Below are 17,425 nucleotides of genomic sequence, written 5' to 3' on the forward strand. Positions count from 1 at the left end.
AGGATCTTTTAAAATGTGCCTGAATAATCTGTGCACCTGCTGGGTGACCTGGAAAATGTGTACTGTTGGGGGTACTTGAGGACCAGGGTTGGGAACCACTGCACTACAATGATATATCTGACACTGAAATTGGATGCAACTTCCCATGAACTCCCGGGAATGATTCCAGATGATTTAGTATATCTGATGAGCTGGGCTGGGTTAGAGGGTTATATTGACTGGGCAGAGTCCAGTGGCAGCCGTTTTACACCAGACTGAAAGGGACGCAAGGAACAACACCAAGACGCTACCTATCCCCAGACCTGTTACCGGACTGGTGATTATAAAATATGCGTATGAACTGATTAACACCCAGTTCTGATACACTGCTTGGTAATTGCACCCCTTGCATCCTGTTGTCTGGAATACTTTTAGGAATTTTTATTGTGTTTTATGTTGTTAATTTTCTATGTGTATGTGTATATTAAAAACTGGCTTCACTATTATAAGCCTTTTTTCTTTCATGTACGGGAGCATTCCACCCACCAGGAAACTCTGTTAACTGAATGTGAATATTGGATGGAAGTATAAGATTGTACTATTTATCACCCTTGCACTACTTTGGTTTAGATGTGACCACCATTCACCATATCTGGCGCCGTCGGTAGTTCTAAGCTTTATTTCTAAGTATCAGTCAAACCTTGCATATATACGATATATCGCATGCGCAAAAAGCACTCAATTTTCCATCCGATTCCGATAAATCACAGGTACATTACGACCAACCTAGGGGCTCCTATATGACACTAATGGGACTGCACACCGGATCGAATCAGATGGAAAACACAAACGATATGGCACTTTTCAGACGATATATCGACCCAAAACATCTAAATCAGAAGAAATCGTGCAAAATTGTTCTAGTGTATGGGGGCCTTAAAGGTCTTGATCGGATGTGCGCTCCCATGGATCTTTTTTCTACATCTTCTGATCTTACATGCTGCATGAAAGTACATTGGATCGTAAGATAAATCTTTGGTGAAAGTGTGCGTTTGCCTGAAATCTTTTGTCCAGGAAGGACAAATGATTTCAAGGCAAATTTATGCACACATCTTAAGATTGCTGATCTTTCTAGTGTGTGGGCACCATAAGGTCCTGAGATGGCACATACCTATGGATACAGATTTGGAGTCAAAGTATTGAAGATAGGGAGAATGTCATCTCGTTGGTCCAGTAGTGTTGTGTATGCTACTTTATGTATGTCAGAGAGTCATTCTGGAGAGCTGTACTACCAATGTGTTTATTCTGTCAAGAAGGATGGTCTGGCATTTATTTTAACAAATGCAACTGTACTGCGCCAAAGCCATAATTAGACTTTTTGGTGCCCTGTGCCAGAAAGAGAATTGTTCCCGCCCCCTTATTTTTCCAGTAGGGAAATAACATAAGGCACATGCTCTCATGGGGAAGGGGCATAACAAAACTGATCCCAGAGGAAGCCCATGAGATAGATAGATATTTGCAAGAAAGGTTCTGAGGACAGAAATCCATTTTTATACATTTATTAAATATCACATTGAATAGACTACCTTCAAACTCAAACCTGTTGCATGCCAGTCACACACCCCACTCATTTCACCCTGAATAAAATATATTAGATTTCTAACTATATGGACCTACGTGCATTTTGTAAAAAAGCCAGCATTGCATTTGTGCAGATCTTTGTAGTGTACAGCCACACATCTAGGGCCTTATTCTGATTTCAGCACACGGGGGAGCGATGTCTTGCGTCTGCACATAAGCATTTAAGCGCTATGTGCAGATGCTGGGCATGGCGAACTGCATGGAGCGCTGGTGACGGGCTGCACCCATGGGAACACCCAGCACTTCATGGGCGTTCCCATACAAATGGTGCCGGGGGTGGGCAACATCCATTTGCAGATGTGCAAAGAACTCAGCGTGTGGGGAAGGGGGTGGGCGGTGGTCTTTGCGGGCTGTGGGCAACGTTACATTCACATGCAACGCTGTGAATCTCGCTGTAAAAAAATGAATGGGAAGTAAATGTATTTTATCATTACACAGCATTAGGGGCTAGGTATTGGAAGAGTCAGGGACAAAGGCGTTTTAAGAAAGGAGGCCCATGTGCAGCCCCCTCCTCTCTGTTGGGAGCAGCACCGAGCTGCAGGAGTCTAAACACTATTATTTATTTATTTACACATATTCCTAAGCGCTGTACAGAGAAGAGTTGAACAGTCACATCAGTCCCTGCCCCAGTGGAGTTTACAATCTATATTCCCTACCACATGTACACGCACACAGACATTCTAGGGTTCATTTGTAGGGAGCCAATTAGCCTACCAGTATATTTTTAAATTGTGGGAGGAAACCGGAGTAACCGGTGGAAACCCACGCAAGCACAGGGGGAATATACAAACTCCACACGGTTAGAGCCATGGTGGGGGTCGAATCCATGACCTCAGCAGTGGCGCACGCAGGGGGTGTTTCTGATTACCCAAAACCCCCCACAGGAGTCTAAGGATCCTAGACTTAAAGCTGAGGGTCCCCTCTTTCAATGGGTACAAGAATTTTAAAAATCGGCCCTTGGGAACCGGAGATATCTGATTTCAAAGGAGACGTCCCCATCCAAGCCTGTTAATTGCTCTTTCTGAGGGTATATTCCAAAAGCTGGGACTCTCCTACTTTGATGGACACTAGTAGCTTGTCTCTACTGTTCCCAGAACCAGAGATATCAGCCTCCCAGCAGCTGGTTACTGCTCCAGCTCCACACACCTGGTATGAAGTTTTATTTTCTCGTTGGCAGATTGCTCTGCCTACTGAACTCTGATCCCCTAGTACCCAATAGCATTTGGTAGGTGGGATTCACTAGTTTTAATTCCATTTAAATCTAAGAAATCTATTTCCGGAAACTGGAGATATCTGCAGTCAAGCAAGACTGGTGTCCTCACACCAGAAAATTATGAATAATAAGCCCACTCCACTATACACTCCTCCTCCTCTGCATATTAAACATCCTCTACCACCCTGGAAGTTATGTATCAGGGCCCCGTCATTCAGCCCAATTCCCCCTTCTCCCACCTCATCTCCAACCATCTGTACAGTAAAGGGGTAATAAGTGGAAATTACTGAACCAGGCCCTACATGCTGAGCGGTTGATATAATACCCCCTACCACCCGCGGGACATCAAAGCTTCCCCTACCACTGCAGGATCGGTAGGGGCCCCAATGCATTGCTATGCTCAGGGGTCTACATCGCTGTTATATTTATATGTGTGTGTGTGTGTGTGTGTGTGTGTATATATATATATAGGTGGACAGGAATGGTTGGCACTCGGAGGTAACTTTCAAAGATTTATTCAAGGTGCGGCAAAGACCAACGTTTCGGGGTGCGGTAACCCCTTTGTCAAGGTGCTCAAAAGGAAAACAAGTGTAATACAAAACATCTTACCTAAATAGGTGAGTGAGGACACTCCTCCCCGTCTGTCCCCGTGCGTTCGCGCCATCCAGAACCTTCCGGTGCGGAAGTGCAGAGGGAGAGGGCGGAAGCTGTCAGAGATTGTAAGCCGCTGACACGCTGGTGACCCGCATGCTGTTGGTTGTCATGGCAACCTTCCGAGCATAGGGCCATATTCAATGAGAAAAATTTTCCGTGCATGGCGAGAGATTTTTTCTCTCGCCATGCACTCGCCCTGTTCCGGAGGGCTCGCTGCCACTCCTGCTCCCACTATTCAATGTGGTTAAGACTCGCCGCCACTCGCGGCGAGTCTTAACCCCTGCAGCGGACGAGCGTCCGCGGCAGGGAGCTGGCAGGGAGCAGGGGGACGGTGGCAGCCAGGGAGATTAAAGTCTCCCTGGCTGCCCCAGAACATATGTGGAGGGGAGGAGGGCTCCCCGGGACCCAGGCAGCACAAGCTGCCCCCCCCCTATAGCCAGCGGGGGACCCAGTATTCACTGCACCCGATCGTGCATATGTAATGATCGGGTGCAGTGAATATATGAATATCTAATGAGTGGCTCGAGAGCTCCGGCCCCCTGCTGGCTGCTCTGTGTAAAAAATAAATAAATAAATAAATAAAAAAAATATATATATTTTTTTTTAATTAAATATATATTCATGTGCTATAAGCACATGAATAAAAATAACATGCCCCTTCACAGAAAAAAAAATCCTGATTTTTTTTACACCAAAATTTAAAAAAAAAACCTTTTAGTTTAAAAGTTCACATTCCAGTTCTCCATTAAAGGAGGAGAATTGATACATGGAGACACACGGCGAAAATCACTTAAAAAGACGGCGAAAATATCACATTGAATAGGGTGGTTCACTTTTGGAGAGCAAAATGCTCCTTCCAACGCGAAAATAGCACAAACTCGCCATAAAACACGGCAAATTTTTCTCATTGAATATGGCCCATAGAAGCGCTGGTACCGTCAGTTCTGAGTGACGCGGGCGGCACTAAAGGGGCGGTATGGAGAAATGTTTACATATACATTGCTGTGAATCATTTCATTAATAATAAACATGTGTACCGATAATCGTGTAAATTTGAAACATGTTAAGGTGCCCAGTGTGCAGTCACATCTGTGTGAGTGCATTAATAAGACGCTCCTGTCAGTCCGGCAGGGGCGACCGCTATGTTGTACAAAATAGAATAAAAGGGTACCTGAATGTGGACTACTAAAAAATGGCAGGTGTATATACAGTGGCGTAACTATATATTTTGCGCCCCCCCGCCAAACTTTTTCGGCGCCCCCCCCTCCCCATACCCATACCTGACAGAGCCGCATCTGCGGTCACTGTCCCATCCAGTCTCCCTCAGTCACCGCTGCGCTGCTCCAGTCTCCGCTGCGCTGCTGCCCGGCCGCATCTGCGGTCACTGTCCCGTCACTCGCTCCCGGCGCCGGCTCCTGCTGATAATGAAAAGTGACTCTTAGAAAATGGCTGCCAAAACTGTCTGCAATACGGGGGCAGCCATTTTCTAAGGCGCCCATAGTTACTCTGCGCCTCCCCGCCACGGCAGGGGCTGCGGAGGCTTAGTTACGCCACTGTGTATATAGTAAACTAGGTTAAAAAGTGATGCCGGTAGCCTGAGGGGGAGAGGCTGCAGTTTAGGTCTTATGTTGTAATGAATTACAGGAGGCTATGGGACATATAATCTAGGGTCTTCTACAGATGGACCCGGATTGGCATCTAACGGGCAGCATGGGATCATGCGGGGATGCAAATGCGTGGGGGCGAACTAGAGCAGACCATAATATAAAATATTATTAGAATGGCTGGTCAACAATTATAGAAGGACCTGTCAGGATCATAAAAAGACAGACAGTGGCAGTCTGTCATTAAGTCCCTCGGATTTGGTGGTGTTGAGGCGATGGATCCATCTCGATTCCAGCCTCAGTAGCTTAAGGTCTCGGTTGCCTCCTCGGATGGAGAGTGGCACATGGTCCACTAACATGTGTTTAAGTTCTGCCAGTTTGTGCTTGTGGTCCCCAAAGTGTTTTGCCACCGGCTGTTCCTGGCTGTTGCTCTTCTTCTTCGGATGCAGGGCTTGGCTGATGGCCGATCTATGGAGAGCCATCCTCTCTCTGGCTGTTCAAATGGTTTTGCCCACGTATAGTAAGTTGAATGGGCATTTAATAACATAAACGACATGAGTAGACAAACAGTTGAGCACATGCCGTATGGGAAAGGACTTGCCACTGCGAGGATGTACAAAGGCCGGGCCCGTTAGCATGTCCTGGCATGTGGTGCACTTAATGCACTTATAGCACCCGTTGGCCCTGGATAGAAAATTCTGTGGGGGCTGGTTGGATTTTCCAAAGTCCGTGATGTCATTATGGACTATAGTGTCTTTAATGCTACAGCCTTTTTTATAACACAGCATGGGTGTTTTGTTGTTAAGTCCTGGTAGGCTCTTGTCCGTCTTGATTATGGGCCACAGGGCCTTAGTTGCCCTGGGTAGTATGCTGCTGGATGTGCTTAATTTGACCACAAAGGGTAGGCGGTCCTTGGTACTGTTCCTGGCTTCGGTTTTAGCTACCATAAGTGTTTTCCGGTCCAACGCTAGAATCGCTTTTTGTTGTTGGACCAGTTGCCGGGGGTCGTAGCCCCTGTCTATAAACTTGGCACTGATGTTTTCCAGGACCCCTGGTAGGGAGTCTTTGTCACTGACAATTCTGGCCGCTCTAATCATTTGTGATCCCGGTAGGGCCTTCTTCAGTGCCACTGGGTGGAAACTATTGGCCTTTAGGGCTACATTGCGGTCTGTAGGTTTTGTGTACAAGCTTGTGGACAATGTGCCATGGTCTAATTTGACCAGAACGTCCAGATAGTTGACTTCTTTTTCAGACCATTGGCAGGTCACCTTTATAGGCGATTGTCTGTTGTTGATGTTGTGTACTAAGGCCTCTACCTCGCTGGAATTCCCCATCCAGACCAGGAAGAGGTCATCAATGTACCTCGTCAGTGTTAAGATCTTGCCCATGGCTAGGGGGTTTCTGTAAAACATCTGCTCCTCCTGTTTGAACATGTAGCTGTTGGCAAAAGATGGAGAGCTGGGGCTCCCCATCGCACATCCCGATTTCTGCTTATAAAAGTCGCCATTGAACAGGAAGTAGTTTCTTGTCAGGGTTAACCTCATGAGATCCATGAATAGATCCAGATTGAGCTCAGTCATGGAGTTGCTAATCAGAAACTCCCTCATCACGTCCAGGCCTTCTTCCTGGGGAATACTAGTATACAAACTAGTTATGTCCATGGTGACTAGTAGGGCCGAGTCTGGTATGCATGGTAGTTGAGCCAGAACATTTAAAAAATCAGTGGTGTCACGTATATGTGACGGCTGTCGTACAATTATCGGTTGGACAATCCCATCCAGGAGTTGGGAAATCGGCTGAAAGATGGAATTGTGGGCGCAGATGATCAGTCGGCCAGGTGGGTCTTGTAACACCTTGTGTATTTTAGGGACCGTGAACAAAATTGGAACCACAGGGTGATCCTGTCTAAGAGCTGTGTACAGATTTTCGGTGATGAATCGGCAGTTTAAGGCTTCCTTGAGAGTGGTATCTACTTCCCGGTTGTACCTGTCGGTAGGGTCCTGGGACAGCTTCTCATACACAGAAGAGTCGCTGAGCTGCCTGTCCATCTCGGTTATGTACTCGGTTAGGTTCTGCACAACCAGACCCCCGCCCTTGTCGGCTGGCCTGAAAACCACATCCCGGTAGGACCCCAATGCTTTAAGCCTTTCTTGCTCCTGACGAGTCAGGTTGCTGTGGGTTGGGTGGGGTGCTTGTACGTATCTCGTCACCGAGTCATCCATGAGGCGCGGGTAGGAAGCAATTGAGGAATTATTAGACTGTGGGTCAAATTTGGATAGTTTTCTTTGACTGATAAATTGGTGATGAGGGGATGGAATAGTAGTCCCGGGTTGAGCTTGAAAGTGTTCTTTTAGTCTTAAGCTCCGGCCGAACCGGTGTAAATCAGTTTTCCAAGATAGATCGTCATGCTTGGTCGTAGGTATAAAAGATAGGCCGTAATTGAGGACTCTCATCTCGACATCACTAAACTGTCTATCCGACAGGTTGTACACTATGGATTCTGTCGTGCGGTGGCTTTTGCGTATCCGCGTGTTCTGGCCCCCCCTGCGGGCGGGCGGTCTGCGGTTTGGTAGGTTCCTTTTGCCCTTCTCGGCCTCCCGGCCAGTTCGTCTAAAGGGACAGCTTGGTTGGGTGTGTTTGGTTCCACCTGGAAGTCACTGTCAACATCAGATGACTGTGCTGGTTTTCTGGGGGTGGCACTTCTTGCCCTTCTCTGGGAATGTGATCTTTGATAGGGAGCCCTATGTTGTCCCGGTTCTGCACCGCCCGATAGCCACCGGTAGACCATATTAAGGTCGTAGTCGTCCTTCACTGTAATGAATTTGTTTCTTTTAAATTTAAGCAAGTCCCTTTGATATGTATTGATTTGTGTCTGCAATTTGGTTGCCCAGTCCTGGGTGGTATCCTGGAGAATGATGGTTTTATGGTCGGCTTCAAATTTTTCCAGTTTGGTTTTGGTCTTTTGAAGCTTGCGGGCAGACTCCTCGACCACTAGGACCATCAGATCGTGGCTGCACTTGTTTAAAATGCCTACCCACTTGCGGCAAAAGTCCGTGTTGTGCCTCCCTATGGTGGGTATATTGCGGATTATGAACCCGCTGGGTATTTTCCTCTCACGGAGGTAGTCGGAGAGGGAGATACCGTGCAGGAGATAATCCACTTCACGCTTTTTCAGTTTGTGCCATTGCCGGTGGAGGATTTCAGCATTAGGTCGCTCCTTTATATTGATCAGGCTCAGGGGAAATAATGCACGTGCAGTCTCTTCCTCGCTATAGCCAAAGAAGTCCCCCTGGTCAGTTGTAAACGCCCGAAAGCCCGGCACTGCTTGGGATGGCGTGGATTCAGGGTCCAGGATGCTAGTGATCGGAGTTTTCTGGGCTTGCATATTGCTGGCTCAGCCCCTGGGCTGGACTGGAACACTGGAGTGGAGTGAGGGGTATCCTTGATTCACCTAAGAGGTAAAATGGACTTTAAATGGCAGGGGTGCCTTGGCTCCTGGGAACCACAAGGGCTCAATGGATACTGGTTTCTTGCGGCCTGGCACTCTCCTTGTAGGTACAGCAGGCCCCGGTGCCCTCCCGGACAGGTGTAGATAGGTGGACAGAAATGGGCGGCACTCGGAGGTAACTTTCAAAGATTTATTCAAGGTGCGGCAAAGACCAACGTTTCGGGGTGCGGTAACCCCTTTGTCAAGGTGCTCAAAAGGAAAACAAGTGTAATACAAAACATCTTACCTAAATAGGTGAGTGAGGACACTCCTCCCCGTCCGTCCCCGTGCGTTCGCGCCATCCAGAACCTTCCGGTGCGGAAGTGCAGAGGGCGGAAGCTGTCAGAGATTGCAAGCCGCTGACACGCTGGTGACCCGCATACTGTTGGTTGTCATGGCAACCTTCCGGGCATAGAAGCGCTTGTACCGTCAGTTCTGAGTGACGCGGGCGGCACTAAAGGGGCGGCATGGAGAAATGTTTACATATACATTGCTGTGAATCATTTCATTAATAATAAACATGTGTACCAATAATCGTGTAAATTTGAAACATGTTAAGGTGCCCAGTGTGCAGTCACATCTATGTGAGTGCATTAATAAGACGCTCCTGTCATTCCGGCAGGGGTGACCGCTATGTTGTACAAAATAGAATAAAAGGGTACCTGAATGTGGACTACTACATTTCGCCCTCTCCCTCTGCACTTCCGTACCGGAAGGTTCTGGATGGCGCGAACGCACGGGGACGGACGGGGAGGAGTGTCCTCACTCACCTATTTAGGTAAGATGTTTTGTATTACACTTGTTTTCCTTTTGAGCACCTTGACAAAGGGGTTACCGCACCCCGAAACGTTGGTCTTTGCCGCACCTTGAATAAATCTTTGAAAGTTACCTCCGAGTGCCGCCCATTCCCATACCTCCCAACATCGGCACTTCAGCAGGCGGGACGAAATTTTCGGGGGCGTGGCCAAATTTGGGGACGTGGTCTATACTCGTGGCTCTTCCGCGAGGCTACGCCCCCATTTTGCCGCTATGGGGGCATGACCCAGAGGCTCTGTGAGCCTCTAACCATGCCCCCAGCCCCCTTGCTGCGGGAATAGACGCTGTGCGCATGCGCACAGCGTTTATTCCCCGCTGCTTAGCAGCTGACAGGGGGGACTCCCAACAGCCCCCCCACACTGCGGGACACTGCCGCCCGCGGGTGGGACAGCGGGACAGGCCCTGACAATCGGGACTGTTGGGAGGTATGCATTCCTGTCCACCTATCTACCTCTATCCACCTGTCCGGGAGGGCACTGGGGCCTGCTGTACCTACAAGGAGAGTGCCGGGCCGCAAGAAACTAGTATATATATATATATATATATATATATATTATTTTTTTTTTTTTTTTTTTTTATTATTATTATTATTTATATACATTTGGTCTATCTATAATACTTTAACTGACCCGGCATATACTGGGTCACCTCAGTGTCCATCTCCGTGCTTTGCTCCGCCCCTCTGGAAACCCCCTTCTGAAAATCCTGCGTTTGCCACTGCTCAGTGCTGTGAGGCACTGTTACACCGTCCGTGATGCCCACTAGAGTGCTCAGACCCTACTGTACATGTGCAGGTCATCGGAAAAATTACACGGTGACCATTTTTCTGAGGATTACTACAGTGTTGAGGCCGGCGTTGCTGGACTCATAGGATAAGTATTAAATAAAACAGCGTGTGTGGTGTTGGCACCCCTGGGACTCAGGGCCCGTGTGCACCTTACACACTGCACCCATTATAAATAGGCCACTGGTCAGGTATATTCCAAATGATCCTGCTTTTTTGGGTGTGGTATATGGTTCCGACAGTCATTAGCGCGACGTCGGGATCCCCACTGGCCGGAAAGCCCCTTGCGGGCTTGCTACGCTCGCCACGCTACGGGCACGGTGGCTCGCTACACTCCCACCTATTCTATTCTCCCTCTATGGGGTTTGTGTACCCCCATGAGGGAGAATAGCCGGTGGCCGTTGGGAACCTGGCTGTCTGCGTTTTAACAGTCGGGATCCCGACGTCGGGTAAATGACTGTCTGGATCCTGACTGTAGGGACCCCGTCTGGCACCCTTCTTTTTTTTGGTGTTTACTGTCCCCAGCAATTCAGGTTCTTGGAGAGTACTTCTCCAAGAACCTGAATTGCTTATTTACTCCATGTCATTAAATATTGGTAAGACTATAAATATAATAGTGTAATATTAGGAAGAGCTTTCACAGTCAAGATGAAATCACAATCATACAATATCCAAAATATATTCACAGTGCTATGATTACTTAACCACAGTCTTCTATATTTCTGTAGGAAGTGGGGAAAATATACAGTTTCCAGAAATCCACCATTACCGCCCTTGTTAATTATGCGCTCCATCACTTGTTCGGGCAAGACGATGGAGGCCATTATTAACGACCCGCGGGAGTGTGCACGGCGGAGATATTCAGCATACACACTAAGTGATATTTTAAACAATATGTAGGGGGGAAATTGTTTCAAATATTGCTTAGTGTGGATGGGGCGTCAGACGGTCCCTGGGTCAACAATGTCTAGGTCAACCACTAATGATCGACATTGACTAGGTCGACACCCTGAAATGGTCGACATACCATAGGTCGGCATTGACAGAAGGTTGACAAGCACAAGTTTGACACAAGTTTTTGACTTTTGTTTGTGCAGACCGACTTGGTTCATACTTTACTATCCAAGTGGGTATGGAGCGAGAATATAATAGTGTGCCAAGTGCTGCGAGCCGGTACACTTAGACGGTGTCCATGTCGACTGTGTTGACATTCGAAACAACATTTTTTTTTAAACTCATATTGACCTTTTGACTAATGATTGTTTCGACCTTAAGACAGCGGTGTAGCCAGGTGCCATGGTGCCCGGAGCAAGGGCATATTTCGCGCCCCCCTCCTCCCGGTAATGAATTGGGGGCGTGGCTAACATGTGTTGGCATGTTACATTTGAAATATATAAGACACTGTAACGGAATCTGCTGCGCTATATAAGACACTGTAATGGAATCTGCTGCGCTATATAAGACGCTGTAATGGAATCTGCTGCGCTATATAAGACACTGTAACAGAATCTGCTGCACTATATAAGACACTGTAACGGAATCTGCTGCGCTATATAAGACACTGTAACGGAATCTGCTGCGCTATATAAGAAACTGTAACGGAATCTGCTGCGCTATATAAGACACTGTAACGGAATATGCTGCGCTATATAAGATGCTGTAACGGAATCTGCTGCACTATATAAGACGCTGTAACGGAATCTGCTGCGCTATATAAGAAATTGTAACGGAATCTGCTGCGCTATATAAGATGCTGTAACGGAATCTGCTGCGCTATATAAGACGCTGTAACGGAATATGCTGCGCATAGGCGTGCGCACGGGGGGTGCCGGGGGTGCACAGGCACCTCCTAATGCCCGTCGGCACCCCCCACGCGATTGCACGCAAAATGTTTCCAATGCAGCAGTTTCACTTGCCAGTCACTCACAGCCGCTGCCCGCAGCCGTTCTCCAGCCTGGAAGCGCTGGCCGGGACGTGGGCTGTGGGCTGTGCGGCTGTGCAGCTCAGTGAGCTCCGTGAGCTCCATTCACATTACCACCCGGCCCCGCCTCTAATAACGTCACACACAGACGTGGTGACGTCGTCCTGGCCGCGCTTCCTGCGTCTGCCTGGCCGCGCTCCTGCCGTCGTCCTGCCCACGCTCCCGCCGTCCTCCTGCTGCCTGAGAGACAGAGCAAGCCCAGCAGCAGCACGCGCCCTGGGCTGGCAGGCAGCAGAGGCACTGCACTGAATGATTGATGATCCCACGAGTAGGAGACAGCCAGCGTGAGTGACCTGGCTGCCTGTAGTGTTCCTCCTAGGAGGAAGCAAGGTTTTTATTCATAAGTGAAATATTAACAATTAACCCCCTGGGTTTTTGGTTTTGCTGGGGCAGGACAAACCTGGGCAGGTTTGTCCTGCCCCAGCAAAACACATCACAGATATTAGGAAGCTATTGTGGAACTACACGCCCCAGCATGCCCTCCCACAGTTTTAGCAATGCATTATATAAAATCTGTGGCAGGGCATGCTGGGACTCCCAGCATGCCCTGCCACAGATTTTATATAATGCATTGCTAAAACTGTGGGAGGGCATGCTGGGGCGTGTAGTTCCACAATAGCTGGAGGTCCATGAGTTTGATACCACTGATGTACAGTGTACACACTAGGCGATATTGGTCACAATATCGCTCAGAAAGCCCTTTCTGAGCGATATTGTGACCAATTTGGCCTAGTGTGTATGGGGCTTAAATAATACATTTCTTTCAAGCAGTCCATGAAAAACACCTTTCAGGCAAGCCTATCATATTTAAGTTCCATACGCATAACCCTCTGAGGCACTTATGTATCATATAGCTTCCCCTCGGGACATACAAGCTATGCTATTACTGGTGCCTGTCCTTGTTTTTACCTCCTATGTCCTTATAGATTGTAAGCTTGCAGCAGGGCCCTCCTACCTCCAAGTCTGTCTGTTGTTATCCAGTTTGTTCACTGTCTACAATTGTAAAGCGCAACGGAATTTGCTGCGCTATATAAGACACTAACGGAATCTGCTGCGCTATATAAGACGCTGTAACGGAATCTGCTGCGCTATATAAGACGCTGTAACGGAATCTGCTGCGCTATATAAGACACTGTAACGGAATCTGCTGCGCTATATAAGACCCTGTAACGAAATCTGCTGCGCTATATAAGACGCTGTTACGGAATAAGCTGCGCTATATAAGACGCTGTAACGGAATCTGCTGCGCTATATAACACACTGTAACGGAACCTGCTGCGCTATATAAGACCCTGTAACGGAATCTGCTGCGCTATATAAGACACTGTAACGGAATCTGCTGTGCTATATTAAGACACTGTAACGGAATCTGCTGTGCTATATAAGACACTGTAATGGAATCTGCTGTGCTATATAAGAGACTGTTACGGAATCTGCTGCGCTATATAAGACACTGTAACGGGATCTGCTGCGCTATATAAGAAACTGTAAATAAATACATTGAAATGTGATGTTTAAAGTTACATGCATGCATACATGTTTCTAGCTATAGCATTCCCTTGGAGGCCGTAAATGTGCGGTGCCCATACACTGAGAAAAATCCTCTGTACGTTTTGAACTAGAATGCATCTAGTTCAAAACGCATGTGATACACTACAACAGCCTTCAGACCTTTTTCAAGGCCCCCCACTACCTCCTCCTAAAGTGCACTGTAGGAGGTAGTGGGGGGCCTTGAAAAAGGTCTGAAGGCAGACCGAAACGTCAGCCCATGGCCCACTGTCGTGTACAGAGCACTTTAATTTTGGTTGATATTGAGGAATGATCCTTTAAATACTTCATTTGCACACAAAGTCCGGTGTGTGGCCTTATTTCTTTCACTTTATATTTTGGATGGACCTGACCTTTGGGACATCTGAGCTGACACCCCAGCAGTTGTCTTTCTATCACAACGTCACTCAGTGGACCACTGATAAAATAAATTATTACATGACGTTCTTTCATATTGATCCATATTTGATGAGCACTGAGGTGTTTTTCCTGGAGTGGCCACCCGGGCCAGCATATATCTATCTATCTCTGTGTATGTGTGTATGTATATATATATATATATATATATATATATATATATATATATATATATATATATATGTGTGTGTGTTTTGTACCTCATTCAGTGTGACATAATGTAAATTTTGGCACAAACTATGTGGAATCATGTGTTTAAAAGATGTATTGCACTGAAAGGGGGATATTTTTCCCAGGGGGAGTTGCCGTTAGAGCAATAGCAAGAAAGTGTACAAAAAGTAGATTCCCTGGTGTCCTACATTATGCCGATTCCTGGGTACAGCGAGGCTACCTGGGAATCAGTGCTAATGCTGGGGATCCCAGCAGCATCATCTCCAGTGATGTTGGAATTCTGGCACCAGTATTATGGGCGCCAGCCATGATTCTAGTGCCGGTATTTTGAATGCGGGCATGCGATCTGGGCAATCATATTTGCGCCCAAGATCACACAGCAATATGAAATTTTTTTATCAGTTGTAAACTTTATAGATTTTTTTGTTGTTTTCTTTCCTAGGTTCACCGACTGCCATATCAGTGTGCAATTGTGTTCCTCAACGTGATTTTGAGGATTTTTCCAGGAATTATGGTTCTGTTTCACTGATCATAAATATACAGGTAAGTGAACTGACTTTACAAAAGACGGTGTGTTTTTTGTACCGGTAGAGAATTTAGTGCCTATGGAAGTCAAATCAGTCCCTGAAACATTAAATCTGCTCTTTAGTTACAGGGACGGATTTCAGTTTTACAATAGTCAAGAGTTAATCTGACATCCCGCACCTCTTGGCAATTGTGACTGTATAACATTTTGCCACTGATGTTTCCTCATAGCTAATTGTATACCCCCTTAGTTTCATTATGTCATGTTCACCATAAGTTTCTGTGAATGTACCTATCAATTAGTAAAATAAAAAATCTTAATATATGTAATGAAGCTTTTAGTATATGCAATTATGCCCCTTATTGATTTTAACATCTTATTGCAGAACTCCAAGAAAACAAGATATCCACACGGAATTCCGGTATTTCACTGCTGAGCACCACCAGAGATCTATCAGTCACTGTATATTTGAACCCCAACTTCTTCATTTTAAGGTGAGCACAACTACACATTTTCTACAGACTTTTTAATGTGTATTTAAAAGATTTCTTTAAATTAGCAACCTACCTATATTTTTTTGTTTCTTTTATGCTACCAGTCTAAGGGATTGCTGAAGGCTGATTGAACATCATAGAAACAAAATAAAAACAGGAAAAAAGGCACACATACAGACTTTCAACATTTATATTTACGACCAATTGATATAAATAACTTCTATCAATCTGGAAAAATGGATCGTTTTCTTATTAAAATAAGAAAAGAAACTGACAAAGAAAAGTCTAATGAAAGGGCTAATGTTGCGGCAGTCCACTCAGAATCTGAAGTTACAACAGTTACCTTAGAATCCGAAACTATAACAGACACCTCAGAATTTGAAGTTATTTCAGACACCTCAGAATCTGAAGTTACAATACTCACCTCAGAATCTGAAGTTACAAACTTACAGGAAGATACTGCTGACACCACTTCTGACCAACAAGAAACATCGTCTTGCAGTTCAAAGCCTTCAAATACCCCATCTGATGACCCAGTTTGTGATATTCCAAAAAACAGATTGGAACGTCAATTACGAATATCTAGAGGGCCCTTTCAGCCCAGAAACAGTATATTTCCCAGAAATAAAATAGGCTCTAAAGTAAGAAGTTTTCAATTGGATTGGTATGAAAAATATAGTTGGCTAGAATACAGCCCAACAAAGGATGCAGCTTTTTGTTTTTACTGCCGTTTCTTTCCTGGTAATGATGCAGCAAGCAAAGGTCACACTGATTCTGCATTTATTGATAAAGGATTCCGAAGCTGGCATAAGGCTAACGAATGTTTCAAAACCCATCAATTGTCTAAATCCCATGTATTTAGCCATTCAGCATGGACCTCTTTTAAAGGTAAACCTATTGATGTGATGTTAGATGAAGGCAAGCAGACTTACCTGTCTAAGCAGGAAGAACTACGATGCCATAACCGAAGTGTAATGGAGCGGCTGATTGACATAGTTCTGTGTTTGGCAAAAGGTGGAAGACCTTTCAGAGGTCATAATGAAAAGTCTGATAGTCTTGAAAGAGGTTTATTTCTTAACATTGTAAGTATGCTTCAGAAATATGATCCTGTGATGGCAAAACATGCAAAACAATGTCCTCGAAATGCTACCTATCTGAGTAATCGCATCCAAAATGATTTAATTGTGGCCATACACAATGTTGTAACACAAAACATTGTGTCCTCACTAAATGGAAATGTGCTATCAATACTTGCAGATGACACCACTGACTGTGGACACCATGAACAGATGTCCATTGTTGTGCGGTACTTTGACAATGATAAACATAGTCCAGTTGAGACTTTTTTGTGTGTTCAGAGACTTTTCACAGTTGATGCAAACGCTATTTTTAACCAATTGAATGAAGTCATTGGCAATCTTAAAATTAAGTGGTCATCCGTATTAGCGGTCTGTTTTGATGGCGCATCTACTATGTCTGGATGTACAGCAGGCGTTCAAATGAAGTGTAAAGAAAGAAACAGTGAAATACTCTATGTGCACTGCTATGCACATTGTTTGAATCTCATCCTAGTAGATGCATGCACTTCAAGTAAACAGAACAGAATAGTTTTTGATTTTTTTGGCATTGTTCAGATTCTTTACAACTTCATGGAGGGTAGTTCGGTCCGACATGCAAGAATGGAGAAAATTTCCAAAGATGTAGGATCTCAGCTGAAAACTTTGAAAACATTGTCAAATACACGTTGGGCTTGCAGAGCAGAAGCTGTCGCTGCTGTTAACCCCTTCATGACAGAGCCAGTTTGTGCCTTCATGACAGAGCCTTTTTTTTCAAATCTGACATGTCTCACTTAAGTGGGGATAACTTTTTTTTGCTTTTACTTATCCCAGTGATTTTGAGATTGTTTTCTCGTGACACATTGTACTTCAAGTTAGTGGTAAATTTTGGTCGATACAGTCTGTGTTTTTTTGTGAAAAATACCAAAATATCGTGAAAAAATGGAAAATTTAGCAATATGCAAAATGTCAAATTTTCTGCTTGTGAGACAAATAATCATACCACTCAAAATAGTTAATAACTAACATAGATCATATGTCTACTTTATGTTGCC

The 17,425-nt window shown here is 45.6% G+C and overlaps 1 long non-coding RNA gene across 1 annotated transcript; it reads left to right on the plus strand.

The window, feature by feature from the left end:
- The first annotated feature begins 218 nt into the window (after positions 1-218).
- LOC146042799 (uncharacterized) lies at positions 219-17,098 on the plus strand. Its single transcript, XR_014464019.1, has 4 exons — positions 219-372; positions 14,738-14,838; positions 15,207-15,315; positions 15,420-17,098. It is a non-coding gene; the product is annotated as an uncharacterized LOC146042799 (long non-coding RNA).
- The last annotated feature ends 327 nt before the right edge of the window (positions 17,099-17,425 follow it).

Source organism: Crinia signifera, chromosome 19 (assembly GCF_055691185.1).
Source record: "Crinia signifera chromosome 19, ASM5569118v1, whole genome shotgun sequence".
Taxonomy (NCBI): domain Eukaryota; kingdom Metazoa; phylum Chordata; class Amphibia; order Anura; family Myobatrachidae; genus Crinia; species Crinia signifera.